At 41.8% G+C, this 22,268-nt stretch overlaps 1 protein-coding gene across 1 annotated transcript in view; it reads right to left on the bottom strand.

The window, feature by feature from the left end:
- Positions 1-22,268, bottom strand: part of dlgap1b (discs, large (Drosophila) homolog-associated protein 1b) — a 91,583-nt gene that overhangs the window by 49,341 nt on the left and 19,974 nt on the right. The window contains exon 2 of the mRNA XM_076721450.1: positions 10,064-10,149. The gene's annotated coding sequence lies outside the window, so the exon portion shown is untranslated. The remainder of the gene's footprint in view (positions 1-10,063; positions 10,150-22,268) is intronic.

The following is a 22,268-nucleotide window of genomic DNA, read 5'->3' as shown; positions in this document are numbered from 1 at the left end:
AATCATGACATGAAACCATCTGTAGCAGTAAGTCGTAGTAGTAAGAAGTAAGTAATGTGTGGAAGTAGTCTGGATTCAACATAAAAGAAGGAAAAATCATGGCTAAGCTAAGGCTGTTTGGCAACTTTGTAAAACGCAACCGCTACATGCTAATGTTAGCTTACCAGAACAATGCTAATCCTACAGTGTATTTTGGGATAGGCTACGTGGGCTGCGTTCAAATCGATTTGTTCAAACTTGACTTTTAGAAAAAGTGGCAGCCCTTGTGCCTGTGTTATCAAACGCAGTGTTCCTGGTGGCGGACCACAACATCAATCTAGTGATTTACTGTTTTTGACTTTCAAGGCGACATTTTTCACAAAGTTAATTTTCCTGCTTTCAATTATAGATAAAACAAACTGGTTAAAATGCTGCAAGGGCGATACGCGTATCGGGGATAACTGATTATGGATGATAGTTTTTGCCGGGGAGCCAAATTAAAGGAAGAGTTCCCCCCAGAATCAAAAATGCATGTTTTCCCTCTTACCTGTAGTGCTGTTTATCCATCTAGATGCTGACTTCTGTCCGCTTTCTCTCCAATTTAATGGAAGCAGAGAAGTGTGTTCAACAGCAATGTGTCCGTCCAGAAATCATGACCCAGTTACTCCACAGACCTTGTTGCTGGCAGTTTCATGTAGGAACTATTTTCTTCTACCAAACTGCACCTGCCGACTGGATCACAGTGCAGAAGGAAGCGTGCATCTACTCAGACTTGCCAGTTTGTGGAGATTAGTTTATAGCAAACTGTTACTGCTAGTTAATATCATATCTCAGGTGTGGATGACAATCGCAACGAGCACAAGCTTCTCCTCCAATGAGAAGATGCACGCCTCCTTCTCTGCAGTGATACGGTTGGCGGGTGTAGTTCGGTAGAAAGAAAATAGTACATGAAACTGCGAACAACAAGGTCGCTGGGTTATTTTGAGTAAGAGGGTCATAATTTCTGTCTTTGGCTCTTTGAGTAACACGAGCCCAGTACCATCTACTTCAATTATATTTGAGAGAGGGCAGACTTCTCTACAGTGAATATCTCCATGTAGGCCAACTTGAACTGGAAGGATATCCAAAGACCTAATTCTAGGCAATGGATTAAGGTGTAGTTAAGGCGGTCTGGCATTAGAAAAACTGACAAGTAAAGGTGAGGATTTTCATAAGATGTGGATGCCTTTCTTGATTTTGTAAACAACACAGTAGATGTAGACACCTTTGGTCAGACAAGGATTTAATGCTATCTCAGTTAATCTAAGTTAACCTGTGATTTGTATCACAGCAAGAGTAACGTGGTTGTGAATAGGGAGATGACTGGATTGTACAACCTTGATGTTATTTCTTACACACACATATCACACACATGTTTGTATATATACACATATATACATATGTATATCTATATACATACATGCAAACATACAAACATACGAATGTTAGGCTTTCAACACTTTTGGGGACATGACATAGACTTACATCCATTTCTAACATTCAGACTTACCCTATCCTTAACCATAACCACTACTTGCCTCACCCGAAGCCTTACCCTAAACCTAACCCAAGTCTTCACCCTGAAATTTAATAATTTACATTCTGGGGACTTGTCTTTTGTCCCCATAAGGAAGGCGAATCCCCACAATGTGACTGTGTAAACAGATTTGTCCCCACAGTGTGAGGAATACACAGCCACACACACACAGATAATTACTTGTTTATATTTAATACTATGCTTGTTAAGTTTCTATTTTTTACCAGTAATGTATTATTGGAGATGGGAGGGATTTCTAAAATTTTGTTCTGTTTATTCAAAATGAACACAAAACCAATAAACAGTTTTTTTTTTTTTTTTTGGGGGGGGTTCAATACAGCTATCCATAAAAAAAAGCAGGCAAGGAAATTGGACAAGGGAGGACAGCATCGCCATGGAAACAAATGGATTTCGTTGTGGAAGACAATGTGTTTTCACCCCAGCTAATGAGAACTCATATGTACCAACCGCTCTGGGAAGATATGTGTGGACGGCAACAAAAGTAGCCATTTCTTGTGCTTTATAGCTTCATGTATCCACAGGACATGCAGGGAAATTGTGAAAAATGGTGAAGCCCCTGTCTTATCATCTATTTTTAGAGACAGAAATGTTGATCAATAACACAAAAAGTATAGTTAGGGACTTATCTCTGAGAAATGTGATGTAAAAATATTGAAGTGTTGAGACATTTGGGTGACTTGACAAATTCTGTAGTGTTCCACTGACACTGAACTGTTGGATGGACTAAAAAACACACAGTATGCACTACAGAAGAGCGACAAACCTGAGTAAATGAGTAAAGAAAGAATGAATGAGGGGGTCTGGTGGCTTTGTTGTAATTACCTTAACGCTATGCTGAAAAATTTCTTTTCCACTTAATCTTACTGAGGATGACAATGCTCCAATCGGTAGGGTCCAAGGGGTCACTGAGCAGTTTGATGAATATGAAAATTAAGCAAACCACATGGTATGGTATTCACACACCACAATATCTCAACCCAAATAAACACCTGTGGGAGATTTTGAAACAGACATGCTAACATTACTATGCAAATGTCAAAGGTTGCTCCAAACAACAGGGGGCAGTATATCCCCAGGGTAACCGCTAACTGCTGCTTAATATACACTCTTTGCTCCAGCTATTTTTGGCTAAAGCTACTAGCTGCTGCTAGCTGTTAGCTCAGTTGGCCATGCAGCTAGTGACTGCTGCTTCTTGAGGAATACAGTGGTATTACAAGACTGGATAGGCTGAAGCTAGCTGGTTAGCACGCTAACTTCAGTGGATACCTCTACAACACAATACATAGATATCTTTGACGTAATTGTTATTCTTTACATTCTGTCGATAATGTTCATTTTTTTGAACATTTTAACCTAAAATTCTGGCCATATCTTACACATCGGACCTTTAAGCAATGGCTGCATACACCAGGTTTTGTAGGCTAAATGACAACCTGGCTATTTTATGCAGCACAGTATGCGCTTCTGTAGAGTTCCAGCCACACGTAAAATCTATACCGAGAAATACTGAAGCTGATTCGGTGGCTTATTAACATACTTTGTGGGGTTTTCGTCTAATTTGTCACCCTCTCTACATGAGTGGTGAGAACAACATATGGGATAGACTTCAACATTTCCTTTATTGTTTATGGTTTTGCACTACAATGACAAAAAAATACATTTTAATCATGAGTTTATATGGCATGGAAATGAAATGCCTCAATCCTTTCCCTTAATATGCATTTTATCACAATTCCTCTTAAAGTGGGCCACCACAACATTCAAAAAGCTACTCTAAGCCTGCCAACACACAAACTAAGAAGAAAAAAGACATCCGCATATGTTTGGATATGCACATTTCTATCTGCACCCGCACAGAATAATAACCTTCATGTTTACATTCTCTCTTAAGAGCTGTGAAATCTGGGGCGCCTAATCCTGGACTACGTGGAAGTGGCATAGTGCTGTGACGGTGATAACTAAAACGCACCCTGTAGAGTTAAAGCTGTGTGTGTGTGTGTGTGTGTGTGTGTGTGTGTGTGTGTGTGTGTGTAGCCTCATCCATCAGCCACGGCCATGACCCACATGTGAAAAAGTTGCTAATGCTGCTAATGCCAGTGTAAGGCTCGCAACTGTTTCCTCCTTGTGGCATTTCTCCTGTGTTCGCGCACTTGTAGCTGATAATAAGAGTGCTGCTGCTGCTGCTGCTGAGGCTTCATTATAGCTGCTATTTCCAGGCAGCGCAAATCAACTGAACACGGACAATTAAACTTTACAAAACAAACTGCCTCACTGTGCATTTCACGTGATGATTGTTTTTTCTAATCCTGTGCCTACTCGCTAAAAATGTGAGGCCTCATTGCATGTGACTTGCAAAGCATTCGTATTGTTTTATGAGGAAAAAAAAAATGTAAGGAGTCACAGTCGCTGCTCACTGCTCAGCACCGCGCGCTTTGATTGTACAGTATGCACAGTACAGTCACTTGCCACTGCCAGGCAGCATTAGCATCAAAGTGCTGCCAGAGGCGTCCAGAGTGTCAGGTGATTTCAAGCAACTGATTCTACAGTTAATTACATGTCAGGAAACAGAGCTGACCTTAAGTGCATACAGCTAATGTGTTAATATGCTTTTAGCTGATATAGTCCAAATACCTACTACTAATACCTACTGACTACAATGTATTAAACTTTTATTAGACAATATGTGCTAAATAAAGATTAAGTATTGTAACAAAGTGCCGGCGAAGCCTAATACCAAACAATAATTTGTGATTTGCATAGAATGATGGAATGAAACTCCCCGCAGCTCAGAAAATAATTAAGCTTGCTGGAAAAAAAAATAGCGAACAAAAGTGCAAAAAAAAGCAGATTTAGCCGTCTGCTTCTTTTGGGGAAACACTTTACATAATGGGCTGACGACCAGCTGAAGCCTTTTGATGAGATTACCTCGACTCCATCTCTAAGACTAATGGGTTATCTGCTTAACTTCTGCAGGCAGAGGTCACAGGCTGGTTACCAGAGGTACTCGGGTAAAACGAGCAGAGAAAGCTGGATCGTTTGTGCTTCTCCTTCACTGTGGGTGGCGTGTCACATCGAGGACACGTCAACAGATGCCTGACAGATCTGGGAGTGAGATCCAACTGAGCAAGAGGGGTGGGGTGGGGGGGCGGAGGGGGTCTAACCCGCTGTCTTCTCGCATGAGTGCCGGTGGACGCATATCCAATGCGACACACACATACACAAGGAAAGCAATCACAAATACAGATGCATACACACACACGCTCACACAGAGGCTAGGAGGCATAATTCCAGCTCTCCCTGCACACTCTGGGGATTTGAGCCTCAACCAAACATGCTGCCTGCACGGAGAGCAGGTGTCAGACCAGGTGAGCGCTGCACGCTGACAGTTAGCGGCTAGCTCCCAGCTGACCTCACATCAGAACTTGGCGAAACGGAGAGGGCATGAAAATTCCCAGTTAAATGGAATCAGCAAGGCTTATGTCATCAAAATGGACTCAGTTATGTCCCCTGTCAACCCAGGTTTAGCCAGCGTCTGTCAAAGACTCAAGACCGGGGCCAGTGCTGCTAAAGTCAGATTACTGAGACCGTTTCCCTTCAGCAGGAATTCAGGCTTTCTGCTCCCAGAGCGGGTCGCTCCGGTCAACATGTTATGTCATTCAGGGGCCAGCGTTCAGCTGCATCTATAATAAATAATGGCATTAAAATGGAAGAGGAGTGAATGAAAGAGAAAGACATCAAGAAAAGAGACATGAGATGAGAAATCGAGTAATGCACCACAAAGCGAGCACAGCACAGGGTTGTTCGTCAGATGCATGTTCACGTCCGCTGCTGCTCAGCTCTCCCTCGTTTATGATTCATGCCGACTGACCAGAATTATATGAGTTAATATCTTTAAAGCAAAATAACTCCCAGTTTAAGATATTACATGTTATTTGTGCACTCAAGGTTACTCAAATCAATCCCTGCTCAAGCTAGAAACAAGACAGCGCTTCACAAGTGAGTGTTTTTCAGCTCAGTTCTACTATTTGATTCAAGAATGTTCTGTTTGTTTATTTTAAAGGTCAAACACTGAGCGTGCGTGGAGAGAGCAAATTAAAATGAACACTTTACAGGCTGTTATAGATGGTGATATTATAGGCAGCCTTTCTTGTTTGGACTAAAGAGCACACAGATCAAGTAAATGTAATGTTATTCATATCTTTATTTAAAACACGACTAAGTGATTTGCTAATTTTAAAAGCTTTATCTGCTATTCAGCTGGAAGGGAAGAAACTAGGTGGGTTTGTTTCAAGTGCAAGGTTGAATATTAAATCATTTCACGGAAATGATAACTTCTTCATGCTAATATGATCAGCGTGCTAAAAAGTACATCAAATAAATGTCTTTCCTTCGCCGCCTCAGCACTGTTAAGTGTTGGAATTGGAAACAAAGCATTGAGGGTGTAAAGGTGATTTGCTGTTGAGTGTTTCATGAACGGCCAAATGAACTGTGAAATGTGCCGCTCATTGAGCAAGTTAAATTAGCTTCCCGTTTCATAATTTGCTCAGGTACACACAGATAACGGCCTCCGACTTACTGGTATACTGAGGTGACACACCTTAGGTTAAATAACATTGACTTTCTGAATATTAGATGTTATCAAGGGCAACGTTCAACCGCGGTCGAGGAGGACTCTCATTTCTGCAACAAAGAAATCTTAAATTAGTCTTTGAAAGGTAGAAAAAAAAAAGGCTTTAAATTTAGTTTGCAAATGTGTTATTATGAATTAATGGACTGGGGAGGCTCATAGATAAGGAAGTTCTAGCTGAGTGTTTCCCAGCGCTCTATATTAAAACATATTAAGACCTCATTAATACCTTAATCATAAAAACATTCTGAAACACTCAACCTTTTACAGAGCTGCTGAAAGCTTGGATGGATTAATGAACATTTGTGATTGCTATCACTTAAATGTCACAGTTAAAGTTATACAATTGGTGTTTTGCACAAGCTCCTCTGCGTGCTCGGTGCTTTACGATCACATCAAACTGTTACACAACACCGTCACTGCTAGAATCATCCACTGCAACCTGTGTATGCCAATCTGTGTTCTCGATAAACCTCTTCTTTGGTTTCCTGCAGAGGGAGAAATGAATCACAACACCTTGCCTCACAGCTCCACAGCTGAACAAATGTGCTGCTTGCACGCTGGCTGCAGTAGATTAGCTCAATCCGAGCTCTGCATTGTAACCTGTGAGTATGGATGACGAGCACCTGTGAGTGATTTCACTGTGCTACGTAACGTCCAGTCAGTTTAGGGTGTCGTTCCAGTCAGCTTTCCTCTCTGTTCCATCCCAAAGCACATTCCTCTTCTCTCCTCCCTCTCTTCCCGACCTACAACTCGTCTCTCTAATCATTCCTCTTCTATCTTTTCCCAACCCAACCTCGGGTGTCCGTTCTGTTCTGCTGCGATTGCCAGTATCAGCACCATGGCTCTCCTCCCACTGGCCAAGATTTGCCTCATCTGATCGCGCCTAATTACACACTCGTTTGCTACCTAATCTCCATAAACACACTCCACAGAAAACCGCTTGATGCTGGAAACCCAAAATGTTGTTTGCACAGGATAACATCAAGATTTCTGTATTTGAAAAAAACTGTTAAATTGAAGAGTGTGGCTGCACAGCGGGAATTCTGTGATGCAGCCTCAGCTATCAACCTGTTTATCCCGCTGCCTGCCGAATCCTTCCCTGGGATACTGAACACACTGGCTTAAGGTCTGTTTGTAAACCACATTACTTCTTTTCAAATAACCTTCCATGATGACACGAGTCAGTGCAATGATACGTTTTCAAATGGTAAGCTGTGCTCGCTGTAAATCCAGCTTTTTGGCAGTGGCCCCAGGCCTCAGGGTTGGCTCGTCTACCAGAACTGAGCCTGAGAAGGGATCCCAGGCGTGATTATATATTAACCACTCATGGCAATGACGATGCACAATTTCCATCCTAACTCAGCTGCAGCTGCTGTAATTAAGATGAACACTTTTATTCTGGAAAAAAAAAGATCTGTTATTCTGAATTATTTCTGGTAAGTATAAGAGCTCTGCACATTGCACTGCAACAAATCCGTCCTTTGACTACAACACTGACTGTGACAATATTCCTGATTTGATATGGGTCATGAAAACAGCAGATTGTGTTGCATTAGGCCTTGCTCTGAATGCAGCATTTTAAGATTAAGACAAGGGTTATGCTGGTGTTACATGCATTTTAGGAGCATTCTCCACAGTTTATCGACACACAGCCGCTTCCTGTTTGCCATCAGCTCTGTGCGTTGTAAACAAACCAACTAGCCAACAGTTTGCAAGGCTGAGGCAGAGATGTACGTATAGAGAAGAAGCACTGTTTAATGTCAAAGTGTTGGGTGACATCTCAGTAATAATGCCTGGGCTCCAACTGCAGTAAAAACTTGGCAAACACCGTGGTCAGCCCTTACCTCAGTCTGCGCCTCTCATGCATTACCATTACATTTGAGTCACAGCAGATTCTCTGAGGTGATCTTTGAAAAACCCAAGATGCTGTTTAACAGCAACACATTTCAAGGGTCGCTTCAACCATATGGATGAAAATGAGCCGCCCACACACATATAAAAAAAAAACCTCAACTATTTTAACGCTTTATTTTGTATAAAAATATTAAGTATTGTGAAGAAACATCAATATATAACAGTACAATTTGTGGAAACAGTGGATTGTTTGAAGATCTCTGGGTGTATGGTAATAGTACTACATAAGAGGCACAGACTGGAGCTAGACTGGACCTTTGCATACACTGTGGCTGTAGTGTAGTATACAGCATCCACTAGCAAGTGCAAATAGTAACACAATGATGATGATGCCAGATTATAATGCTAGTACTGTTTTTATTTGTCTCTTAGGACAAAAATAACTCCTCTCCCCTGCCCTCCCTCCTGTTTGTCGTCTGCACAACACTGTTAGAGTGCTTTGACTTATGCCTGGCACGCTAAACATGTTCAGCACTTTTACTCGCTATTAAGCACTTTTACGCACTTCTTAAACTGTTTATCTCACCACCGCCATCTGCTCTGTCACCAGTTATTATTACAACAGCGGGAAAAAAAAAACATTTCATCCAAACAGCCTCTGCGAAACCTTTTCGTCTGTTCGTCTCATCTCTGCATCTTTCCGCCATCCCCGTTTTGTCGTACGCCTCTCTGTCGCTCTGCTCAGCGATTGTGTCTCTTTCTGTCTCGTTTCTGCTGCCATCGATGGTAGGCTGTCAGCCTTGACAGATGTGTTTACAGATGTGTACTAAAAGGTTATAGCTGGTGCACAGAGGGCTGCATTCAAAAGGTAAATGGTGAATTGTGAGTGTGTAGGTAGGGCTTTGTGTTGTGGCTAAACATATGATCACGGTATCTTTTCCATATTGATCAATATCAATATTTGTCACAATGTATAATTTAATAATGCTGCCAGTTTGAAGGGCATCCTGAAGCTTTAAGATGAAAACCAGATGGTCCATTATTTAAACTTCAGAATACAGTTTATGAACATAAAAAACACAATAACATAATGTAAACATTTGAAAGGCCCAGAGCATAAGAACGGACAAACCAAACACTGACACTAAAGAGCGCCATTCGCATTTTTTCCACAGCCATCGCAGGTTCTCCAACACACTTAGAAGTGATGGTGAGGCGAGTGGTATTCTGTTGGTTGTAATCTGCAACCTCACCACTAGATGGCACTAGACTCTACACACTGGTCCTTTAACTGAGAAAACATGGCTTGGTTAAGAAGATATTAAGTTATAAGAATATGTAAGAATATAGATAGAAGAATATATTGAATAACATCTAAATGTGAACATAACAGCTTCACAGAACAATACAAGTTAGCTTGCTTTGAAACTTATTAAACTAATGGTGTGGTTGCTGGGATGGTATCGACTGATGGCATATTTTGTACACCATCTTAGTGCTTTGTTAAACCACTTCCATATAATTGATGTTGTGTTACCTCTGGAGGATAAAGCTCAACATTTGCATAAAATTTGGTTGTGCAATACAAACTGCGTGTGTATTAAGAGAGGCAGCAAGTTACTGCAGGCAGACTGGCCGAAGACGTCACATTTCTGCAGGTTTGTGTTCTGCTTGTTCAACAAGTGCTTAAAGTAAAATATAACATACCCTCTGCTGTGGGCAAACATGCAGTGACACAGAGAGCAGAAGCAGAGAGGCAAAAGTCGCTTTTTGCCTTTTGTGCAAGTGTGGAAATTGACAGCATTCAGAGGCAGCCTTAACATAGCTGACATTATATATGTCGAGGCGACTCTTTATGTACTGCTTTACCTCAGTGAAACCATCTTTATAGGCACTCACTGACCTGTGCATAAATAAAAGCTGCATCCAAAGCTACTTATAGCAGTGTTGAAGGTATTATAATGACCCAGTGGAGAACAAGCATGCAGAGAAGAGTAACTCACCTTCTTTATTGTCTCATCTTCGGCATCTTTTCCCTCCTGTGCTTAATTCCAGGCTCCTCCACCTCCGTGCGTGCACATTTTTCCACCTTGAAGTGAATAAAGGCAGAGTCCATGGGTGAGAATACGTCACAACAAATCAAAACACTCCTGTGGTGCCCTGGTGGCTAATGTGCTGGTCCATGTGCCATGTGCTCATGCTGTGCTGTTGCTCCCCGTGCTTTTTCCAGACTCACTTCAGTGTTGCTATTACTGCAAAAATGCTGGGGGATGGTGGACAGCACAGCGCCTCTTTGGAAGGGGGGAAAAAAAAAAGAAATAAATATACAAACCCTTTCTGCTTTTAAGTAGACCCCAGAAGAAAATGGAAAACTTTGATCTTCATTGACCAGAGAGGGTGGATTAAAAGACATTAAAATGGCTGTGTGCATAATCAGCTAAGCCCAGTTTTGTTTGGCTGTAAAATCACAGCACCAACATGTTGGTTTTGATCCTAAACCCTGTCTTTTGAGAAGCAACATCTCAGGGAAACGGTACGAAAAGGAGGGAGGGGACATGTGCAGAATTCATTGCCGGCAAGAAGAAAGAGGAGATAAGGGGAGGAAATTCATTTTAAGCCTATTTGAGCGTCTTTAAATCTGGCGTGTTAAGTCCTTGAGGTGTTTTGAGGGAGGGTGAAACCAGTCTTTGTCTCAGGGCAGTGACTCACACTGCTTTACAATAAAGCAGATCACGAGCACTCTGCTCCCACATCTTTAAGCATATAGCAGCGGCCCGTTATGTTGTTGAGGAGTTTTTCCTCACAGGAAAAAGGTTTACTTATGAAACATGCAGCTCTGAGACACATCTCTTATCATTCTCCCTTGTAATAACCTATCAGACCAGATTCATTATTGTGCGTTTGAGTCTTTGCGCACTGAAACACTTTGGAAATGAGTTTTCCAGAGAGCATCCATTGCCTGATACCCCAGGAAGGTGATGAAGAGGAGGTGGCAGGTAGTTCAGAGTAGGGGCACAGAACAGATGGTGGTCTGTCCGACACTCGCCAGGTGGGACTTGGTTGGAACAGGTTGCACACACTCATATGCACAGGTCAGAAGGAGGGCACTGATACTCTGGGGGGCTTCAATGACAAGGAATACCAATAAAACCAAAGTATTACAATGTAAAGTTTATGCAAAGTTAGTTTTGTTACAATTCTGCAAAGATCCTAATCTGATGTTTGAAATGCGATGATTTTACTGAAAACATGCAAACGTCAATGAAATCAAGGGTCATTTGTACTGATTTTTACCATTAGGTATCATGCTTAACAGCTAGCTTACAAACTGTCATTATGCTGCTAATGCTAATGCTTCTTAGCAAGAAGTCATGTTAGTATCAGTAACTCAAAGTCACTGTGTTTACTTCAGAGATGACAGCCAAGTCCAAACTTTTAATATGCAGGAATCTGACATGGATTCAGGTTTCTAGCTGTTGAATTATTGAACATTTTAGTGATCCGATGCTAACTGGTGCTAAATGAGTTCTCAGATGGTTCTGTCTGCAACTCATCTGATCTATAAAACCCTATTTAAAAATGCACTAGGATTTTGATATTTTATACTTGGTGTCTAAGGTGCTTGTTATTTTGAAGAATAATAGAGGTGCTCACTCCATTCAGTTTTGCTATCTAGGATGTGAAAACTTTGAAGCTCTATATCTCAAAACCACTCAGACTGCAGGTCTGAGAACCTCATCTTCCAAAGGTCAACCACAATCTAAGAATATTTATAAAATGCAATTGATCCTTTTGCAACACACAGCAGCCTTCACTATTACGAATATTGATAGTATGCTGATATGAACATTGTCAAGACTGGGAAAATCATCTTTAAATGAGCAGCTTCATAGCTTCAAGTGAAGAATGACTTCAGTAAAAGATGTGATTTTACATCTTATGTGTACTCTCCTCTGTCAATAATGTCACATCTGCAAGGGGAGAATTTCAATTTCACACTCTGCTGGGGTGCATAACACACATCACTTGAGCATAGGTACAGAGACAAATGGATGGGGGGGGGGATTTGACTTGACGAAGACTTGTTTGAAGTGCCCATCTCCAGCAGGCTTCCTGTAAGTCAACTGCAGCTCTCAAATTCACTGTATTTGCTATCTGCAATCTGAATAATTCATGAGTGAACAATAAATACTGAAAAAAGGGGAAAAAAGAGGTCTGTCAAAAAAGGAAATGACTGCGACCTTCTATGCAAAATAAGTGGAAGTCGGGGAGAGCGATGCACAGCGAGAGATATAAGACAGAAGGTATAACACGAGGATGAGAAGCGCAGGAGAACAGAAACAGAAACAATGAGAGGGAAATAAAACGAGAGCTGTACAAACAAGTGAGAAATTTTCCCTCTTGTAAAAAAAAAAAAAAAAAAATCCTCCATATGCTGCAGTGTGATACGGAAATAGGTCCCTCTGTATTCATGAATCTCTTAGAGCACAATCAATGAGGTAAGCGATACATAAAAGATGAGGCCCAGTTTGACCTGTGCACTGAGGGGGAGGGGAAGCGTTCTGCAGAGCCTGGACGGAGGAGATGGCGATTTAGACTCTGTCAGGGCATCCTTTGAAGTTTTGGCAGATGAGGATGGGCTGTGGATCAGCCCATGGCCCTGCTGCATTAACCCCCCAAGCCCCAGCTATGCTTGCACTGAGTCAGCAGCAGCAGCAGCAGCAGCAGCAGCAGCAGCAGCAGTGGGCTGCCTGCCTGGCCAGCATCATGCATAATCTCTACACTGGTGTAGCACAGATCCATTATACAGAGCCATTATTCAAACTTAAGCAGTGATTATCTCTATGCTTTATTACATTTCACAGCAGCATGACTTCACACCAGCCAGCTGCAGGTCTGATGTTGATGCTTATTTTGGTCAAAGATGGAATTTGTGGAGCGGGAGCTCATAGCATCAACTCAGAAGTTGCTTTTGCGATTCCTTATCTGCCAGCAAACACACATACAGACACACACACACACACGCACAGGCTAGGACCTCTATCAAGTTGAAGATCAAGATCAGAACAGATTGAAAGTCACACTCAGGCACATGCACACATATACACACGCGCGCACACAAACGCACTGTTAGCACACTTTTGCCTGATTGTTTGAGGCATGCGGGCACTCTGGTGATAAACAGAGGTGAGTCATGTCAGAAAGAGGATTAGAGGGGCTGTGAAAAAGCAGAGAATTATTGACGGAAAAGAGGAGGATTTAGATTTAGCTCTGCCAGTCCACAACAGCCTCTAACCCCGCCCCTCCCCCTCCCCCACATACACACACTAACACATAAACTAGTGATGACTCAGTAATACTGTCTCAGGTCACTTTGGACTCAGGTAAACTATTAATGCAAGCTGTGGCCCACTCTGACCCGACTTTCTATTAGGCCTAATCCCATCATTGCGAAACCCAGCCAGCTACACACATACAGTAGTATTCCTTGAAAACCTGAGGGCCAGAGCACATAACGGCTGAAGGAATGCACGGACACCGAATCAGACGCAGACTTGTAGAATCTCATCTATCTGCAGAAAAACACACTCTAATCCGATTCAAAATACTCCCAAATCTCTGTGTGATTAAAATAATTCCAGATTTTGAATAAATCGTGGGTGATTAAACTAACCAGGATACCCATCTGAGGCTGCAATCTCACTCTTGTGCTTTTTCCTGCTCACGAGGATGAAAGTGGCAGAGAGATACTCAGAGAGCATTTCAAGAAGGAGATAGAGAGTACAAAAAAAAAATCTCTGGGCCTGAGGGCTAGACAGGAAAATATGTTTCAACACTGCTGTCCAGTCAGACAGAGGTTGGTTAAACTTTCTGCACTGTGTCTGTGAACTTGAATGTTTGCCTGTGCATGCGTGGTTGTGTGTTGGGCGTTTTTACAAGGACACTGAGATGAGTACAGTATTTGCAATTGAAATGCAGACCGTGATTCAGAGGCGGGGGTTGTTGACGGCACCCCACCTGGCTGGTTAGACTTCCAAAGGGCACACTTAATGAATTCACAGTGCTGTAATGTGAAAAACACACACTGATGACAGGTAGTCATTTATTAAAACGCAGGTGTTTGTGGTTATATACCGTGCATGCATCTGTGGAGGCAATTAATGCAGTTTTGAGTCAGTTCAAGAGGCGGAGTTGCCGGCATGGTAAAATCAATAATTCAGGGGACATTTTGGTTGTGTCTCTTCAGAAAAACGAGCTAAGTTACTATGGATGTGCGAACTCTGATGACCTCTCCTGTCAGAGACAAACACAGTGACAATAAAATGTAAAAAACAGATCTTAAAGGTTGCTCCGAACAAATAGTGGGCAACATATCACCAGAGTAACCGCTCGAGCTGCCATTAGCTAGTTAGCTCAGTTAGCCATACAGCTAGTGGGTCTATCAGCTGGCTGGAGGCAGGAGAGGCTTTGTGAGGCGAGAGAGGAGCAAGAAGAAGGTTGTAATAGTAATAATAGTAATGCAGTGTGATGTACATGGTGTAAAACCCCTCTATTTTGGCTATATACTGTACATACACTTGACCTATGCTCTAGGAAACAGTGGCCTCAACAATACAAAGAATGCAACATAGAACATAGGATTTTTGTCGATACTAATACAACCCATAGAAGTCACATTCTCACTTCTCTGTTAACTAGTTGGCAAACCTTTCCCGGAGAAGCATACTGAAGGTACTAAAAGAGATGTGATACCCTCTGTCACCGTCTCTCTATAAACATTTGTCTTTCTGACATCGTTGTCAGCTTATATTAGAAGAGGATACGGGTTACATCCTAGAATACATACGAACAGCAGCCAAAACAATCAGATATGAGCAGCAAATTTGGCACTGAGCGAGAGGACCTGTGGTGTGAATGTAGTGGAAGAGTAAAGGAGACATATGGCGCATTATGTCTGACTGTGTGAATGTTAGCCCACTGAGTCTGAAATTAAAACGAAAACCAATATAGACTTATATTAAGAATCAGAAGAATCACTCTGCACAGTTTCTTATCTTGCAGTCTGACTGAATAGATGCTGACAGTTCGGATAAGCCCTCCTACTGTCTGACTACAGCATTCTGCTTCCTTTCACTCACCCTCAGGGTATCTGTTGCCATTTTCACTGCTAACCAACTAAGACATGCAGTTGACCTCCCTAACAAGCTGTATGATAATGATGGCAAACTTAAAGTTGGACTGATATTTAAGTTCTCCATACTTTTTGTGTAGGGACGTAAAATGATACTGCAGCTATTGTGCTTTCCTATGGGGCTACTGACCTTAGCATAGCTTAACAACATTCATACAAGGTGTTTTTTTTCCCTGAAAACAAGCTAACACGAAACTGTGTACACCATTAGTGATTTAAGACATGTCCTTTTTCAACATTTAAGATTTAGGTGGACCCATTGTGCTATCAAGTTTGTATTTCACTCTGAATGTGGAAGTTAGCATACTAGGCTAACTAGCTAACACTCAGAAGGTCAAAGCTAGCTGGTTTGCTAATGTTAGCACTGATTCCCACTCAGCGTTACTTTTTGTTCATATCATTTCAACAACTGCCGAGTAATCGGCAGCTCCTGCACACTTGGTCCTGAATTACAGAGAAAACGGGGTTTAGCTAGTGGTGCGCTGGAATCCAGGTCCCACAGGGTCCAGGTCTTAAATCACAGATGGGACTAGCAGCAAAAAGTAATTGCGAGCAGTATCCCAGCTGGCTAACTGTAGTATTAAGTATGAAGTATTTTCAGTACCTGCAACACAAATATGAGACCAATCAAATGACAGTACCAAAAGTGTTCAGGGTGCTAACATGGCAGGAAATAAAACTTTTAATTGATGTTATTGCTATTTTTGTAGCATCCCCGGCTGAATGATGGTCATGCTCTTCAACTGATGCTTCACAGTTTTTTATTCCATGAACCCTTTTTATTACAAACACCATGTAGCACCGTGTAGCACCGTGTAGCACCGTAAGAGCTACAAAAAATAAAAAAAAAATACATAGTTATCCTTCTGTATATAAATGAAATGAAATACTGTATTTATGTGCATTTTAACTACTAGTAACACGACTGACGTAACAATCACGAATACAATGCACATTTTAACTGAATGACAAACATTTTAACTGTTCACTTTAATCACACAAACACCTTCCGTTACATTAGCAGAACAAATAAAGAAGACGGATAGATGGACACGGAAAGTCAGCTAACGCTAATTAGCACTCGTGCTAGCGATAACTCAAACACATTATAAAAAGCATAGAAGGCATAAAACTTCGAGCCTAACGCTCCACAACACACAACGCGATAAACAAACCTTGTGCCCCTATCAGCCAGGTGCTCAGAAAACACACTCCCCTCCTCTTAGCAGACACGTTTTTTACTTAAAGAAAGCGTGTTCACTTCTATTGAGACACTTTCTCGTTACCGATAGAAGATCGGAAACCCCGCGTATTGGCGAGGCGCTTTCAAAATAAAAGCACGATCTTGTGTCTGCTCTAAATATAGAAAATAAAGGCCTGACTTTAAAGAGCATAATTAAATAAACATAAAAAACATGTTTGTAGCAACACTGTGGGTAATGCTAAAGGTCATTTACAATTTTGACCAAATACAGATGCTGATTTCTCGCAAAATTAATTTCAATTCTGATTTGACTTCAGGTAAAATGCTAAATTTGCACATAACTAGTTTCACCCAATATCTTCCTCAATAACATTTTACCCCATGCGTTCCTGTCAGCTTTGTTCTCTTTGTGATTGGATTAAGAAATTGCAAAACCCTGATTTTTTTTTTTTTTTTTTTTTACCTACACTGACACTGTTCGGTTAGACCTCACTCCTGTGAGAGACAGGTTTGGCAATGAGAGATTACCTTACCTAGAAATGCCCATCTGCAGCCTGTCAGAGAGCCTATAATCAAATCCAATCATGTCAGTGACTAGATAGCACATCCGAGATGCATGTACATCCCTACAAACACTTACATATCAACACTTGCCCACGTATTCTGAGAGATGACGAGCTGAGGTTTAATCATAACGTACGTGTCAGTTTCAAATCAACACAAACCCCAACGTCGCACACTTCCACATGTCAGTTCCACAGAAAATACAATACAGTCTAATAAATTGAAATCTACGGGGACGCTTGCCTTCAAGGTCTGAGCTTTGAGAGGCGGAAGCAGAGAATGCACTGTTAATAGACAGTCTTGTCACAGCTCCAGTCCTCCACTCTTCATTCATATCTGCCTCCCTTATCTTCTCCCTTCTGGTCCCTTCCCAAGCATATTGCTCCCACAACCTTTATTTGTGATCTTTTTTTTGCTCTCTTCCACTCTTTTGTTCTCTCTCATGCATAATCTGTGTTCTTTCCTGTCCTCACTTTATTTCCCCCGGAGACAATCTCTCTCTATCTTTCCCCGGCTCCTTCTCTCACTCCATCGCTCTCCACTGCTCAGTCAGACTAACAGCAGCGATCTATCAGAACATTTTCTGTAACCAGAGGGCAATTTTCTAGACCTGGCAGAGCATCAGCCTTTTGGTATACTGTACAAAGACTCAGCTGTAATAATAACATCAAGAAATCTGATTAACGCAGCACAGTGTGCATGCTGCAGCAGCAGAGGAGGCTACGGTTAAGTGGCAACAGTGCAGGCCAGTGATTTCATGCAAATTCACGAGATTGCCATGGGCTGTGGATGACTGACATGAGCTGGGGGGGAAGGGTTGGTGCAAACAGAGGTTCAAGAAAAGGGTGTGCACAGTGATTAAGAGGACACACAAGCTACGGGACTCCAATCACGCCAAATCAATGTGAACTAATCCTGTGCCAATTAAGAAACTGTGGTTCAACGGCCAGGACCTAATTCAATTTCTCTCTGAGTTCTCGCTCCAAAAGGATTGATTGAAAGTCCTGGACAGAAGCCAGACGAACGGGAGAATGCAGTTATGAGAGATTTTTTTTTTTTTAACAGACACAACTCTTGGCATTCAAGACTACATTGATCGTGGGTCAGACGTAAAGTGTTTCAATACATCAGCCCCATAGCTCAACCCTATACTTTGAAGAGATGATAAATAGGATCCGGCTGGGAAGAGGAAACGAGGAGGATGCTGATGAGGTAGACGATGGCGGTGTTGATGATACTTTTCTTCACCCTGATTAGCCTCTTTTTATCTCTCTGCGTCTTTATCCCTCTCTCATTTTCAGTGCTACTTTTACAAATACTGCATATTAAGAAATGTGCGTTGTATAAGCACAAACCCCTGTCACATGCACACCACCAAATAAACAGCGAACATTATATTCCTGATGGAGGCACAAGCACAAAGCTCAGGGTGGATGTTTTGCCCAGAGCGAGAGGCAGACGGTGGAAGAGGAAAAGGTGAGAAATGGATGACAAGTGTATGATAGAACAATTTTCCAAAATATTGGAACAATTTTCCAAACTATGAGCTCTTTCTTTTTGAATAGCCCTCGAACAATTTTGGGTTGTTGAAGGTAGCTGCTGTTGCACTGTGAGATGAGAGGTTGAATATCACAACGCGGCAACAGCTGTAATCAGAAAATGTACATTTTCTCTGACAATGTAAGATAACCCTTTACGGCTTCTCACATTCAGAGTGGACGCGACAAATTTCATTTACCATTCATCAGTTACAATTTGTGCTCTAAAAAAAGCAGCAAGCATCTATAGCCAGTAGGAGTGCAACAAATAAATAATGTAGTGAACTAAGGCCAATCACCTAATTAGCTGCCAATGAATTTGATTGTCAATTAAAGGTAGTGACACCATTTACGGGGGGAAGTGAACAATGGAGTGATGGCAACACCTTCATGACCAAAAACCTCAATTCTCAAGAGAAATTCACTCTTAATTTGGCCAAAAAGCTGACCTCGCTGGCACGGGAGCACATCGGTAATGCTGGAGCATCTGAAGAAGAGGCATGTTGGCCTGAATGATGAAGACTTGTCTCAGCAGGTTAGTTAGCTAGATATCTAGCTTAATGTTAAAAGCCATGTTACTACATGATTTCTATTTGGAAATACTGGATATGGGAAAATAATCCCCACAAATGCACACTTCACTGCTCTTTGAGTAAAATTTGCTGAATACTATTCCCAGCTTTTAAACACTTATGTCAACAAATGGGCCTGGGCTTGAGTGCCACAGCAGGCTGAGAAAGTGTTAAGGGACTGACTAATTGCTGGTTTTGGTCTTTTCATGGGATTTGTTGACAGTTTCAAAAAATACAGAATATAAACAGTGAATTTTCAGTAGATATTGTGACTCTCAACCTCTCTGACATTAACAGCTGTTAAGACTTTGTATTTTAATACACAAGCAGGAAACTAGGCAGACGCATTGATTTTAGCGGCTACATTTCCATGTTTTTCCAGTTTGAAAGTCAGAGACAAAGACCAATGATGGCCCTGTGAGCAGCACATCCATCACTCAGGTATAGGATTGATTCATGTTGCTGTCTGAGCCAAGGCGGCAACTGTCAATCGTCTCATGTACAACCTATTTAACACAACATGCGTCTCAGGCTAATGCATTTGTGGCCTTGCCAGACCACAAAGAGCAAAGCGAAAATTAATTGTGGGCTGTCTTTGCCAGGCTGTTATCCACAGGAATAACAGCAACACACAATCAAACAACAAAATGTGCCTCGTTGCCAGAAGCTGTTTATGTAACTGTGTCAAAGTGTTCTATGCTGGTATTTTTTCCTTTAAACTCCAAACTTAAATTGAGACAGAGTGGTTATTTGGAAAACACTAAATCCTTTGAATTTATAAAAGTGCTTGCATAACTGCAACATCCTCTTGGGGAGCATAATTCATTGATATTTTCTTGACTAGAAGTGGTTTTAAGGTTATGTAACTTAAGGTTTCAGTGGTTTTGCATAAATTAATAGAAATGTATAGAATAAAGCACACATGGACAGAGCGCAGGAGGACAGACAGGACTCTCACTGCAAATACACCAATCTGAAGGAGGCAGATATCCCATTACTGAGCAGTAAGTGTGTTAAGCTCTATCTACAGTGCAGGGCAGCAAGCCGAACATATGATAACACACACCGTTAAACCCTCACATGGAGGGAAGAGGGGCAGACAGGAGAGCGAGAGAGAACAACCCTCATGTCATCCACAGCAAGTAAAGTGGGACTGAATGAGCATCCAGACCGCCGCTTGGATGAGTTACAGCTGAGAGACAGATGCATCGTACAGCTCAGAGGACCAACAAAGGAACAAACAGATAAAAAGAGGGAGGTGGGGGGGACCAGAACATGTTGGAGACAAAATGAGGATTGTGTGAAATTCACAGGAGAGATGTAGTCCAGATTTTTAGAAAGCCAGAACTGTCTATAATCTTTAACGGAACTGAAAGAACACGAGACAAATGAGAGGATAATCTTGAGTGTTTTTCAAACGCAGACATGCAAGTAAGCGCCACTTCCTTTTTCCGTGTCATGAGACGGGAAAGTGGAGAATTACCTGAACTAAAGCTCTTACCGTACCCATCTACAATTTGTTTGGCTCAAGTATTCGATAGCATGTAATCACATTGCTCTGAGACAGCTTTCCTGTCGCTGGCTGCAGTCTAATAAAGCAGAAAATGCCCTGGTGTTACACTCTTCTCAGTGGAGCTGGTGGAGCCTTCCTTTGCCTCATCACCCAGAATTTACCTTTACAACTTATCCAGACTTGAATCCTCAGCTATAAGAGCTAAATAACGGCCCCATAAAACTGACACAAGCGTTCAGTGTTTCTGCTGTTGCCATAAATACATCGGCATCATAAAACACACAACACTTCCACAATAAACCTTTATCATGGAAGACATTTTGGCTCGTCAGACCATGAAAAGGCACACGTGAAACAAATTTTATTCATGATGGCTCAGTCCCAGGAAGTGAACCAGCAATTACAGCACCAGGGCTGTGGAACCAGCTGAGGGGAACTTTATTAATGTTCTTAATTACCTCACTGCTTTTCCTGCTATAACATGCCAAAATGTCAACTGTGAGAAGACTTCACCTGCATCTGCACAGGGTTGGTGCACGCCTTATTTAAAATTTCTCATTTTCTGAGGCATAATCTATGGAGATTGACACTGTGTGATAGATGTGATTTATGGAAATGTAGTTTAAGTACAACCTTGACCAGTGTTGGCAGATTTGACTGACATAAAGTGGCCCCGTCAGCCCCTAAAACTCGCCCAATTTTCAATGAGGAAAGGTTTTTTAGTCCAGCTGACACATAGATATAACAGAGTGCACTAAATATTAAAAGTCATAAAATAATTACTTGTGACCTCTTGCACACACATATGCAGGCCTGCTTGCCCCAGTGATTCTTCTTCAGTACCTGCAAAAGTCCATTATATTTATGAACTGCTTCAATCTTCTCATAAAGACAATAATAAAGTAGAGTGAATTACATCAAGGTTGTGCAGCATCTCTGGCTCTTACAGAGCAAAGTGAAGCTGATAATATGAGATTAATCGGGGTGCAGTAATGATGTGACTTGCGGAAGACATTAGCGAGGCTGAACTGTTGTGAATACTGAGCGGGCTGAGGTGGGGAGGTGTGTCACCGGTGATGCTCTCATAGATAAACAGCGAGAATAATGATTTGATGGTAGGATATCTGAACAGGGCCAACAATCCCGCCTGAGACAGAAGAAAGGTTTAGAAGTGCATAGCGCACCGCTGTCAAGTTAGCAGATTAATATAACATTAGGCTCACTGTGATAAACTGTCATTATTATGCAACCTCGTTTGCATAATTTTGCACTCCTCTGCACACGTCCTTGTACAGTAGCTCATTTGGCCTCAGGCGCCGTGTTCATGCTCCTGCTCCATACCAATCATGTACTGTACACTAACTTGCGTTTCATTCAACTCACATGAACCTTAATGTGATTCTGCTCCAATGCTCCATTGGACACTCGCCATCCCGGCTGCAACTGTACTGTGTACTGTACAATACTTGCTTGAATAAACACACAGAGTCAACATAAAGTGTTCTCTTTGGAGACAGTAACGCTGTTCGGTGTTTGCAGGTTTATTTTTACACAGGAATAGTTGCACATTTTGGGAAATATGCTTATTTCCTTTCTTGCTGAGAGCTAGATGAGAACACTGATAG

Source organism: Chaetodon auriga, chromosome 21 (genome assembly GCF_051107435.1).
Source record: "Chaetodon auriga isolate fChaAug3 chromosome 21, fChaAug3.hap1, whole genome shotgun sequence".
In the NCBI taxonomy this organism is placed as follows: Eukaryota; Metazoa; Chordata; class Actinopteri; order Chaetodontiformes; family Chaetodontidae; genus Chaetodon; species Chaetodon auriga.
This window is presented reverse-complemented; position numbering and strand designations above follow the sequence as displayed.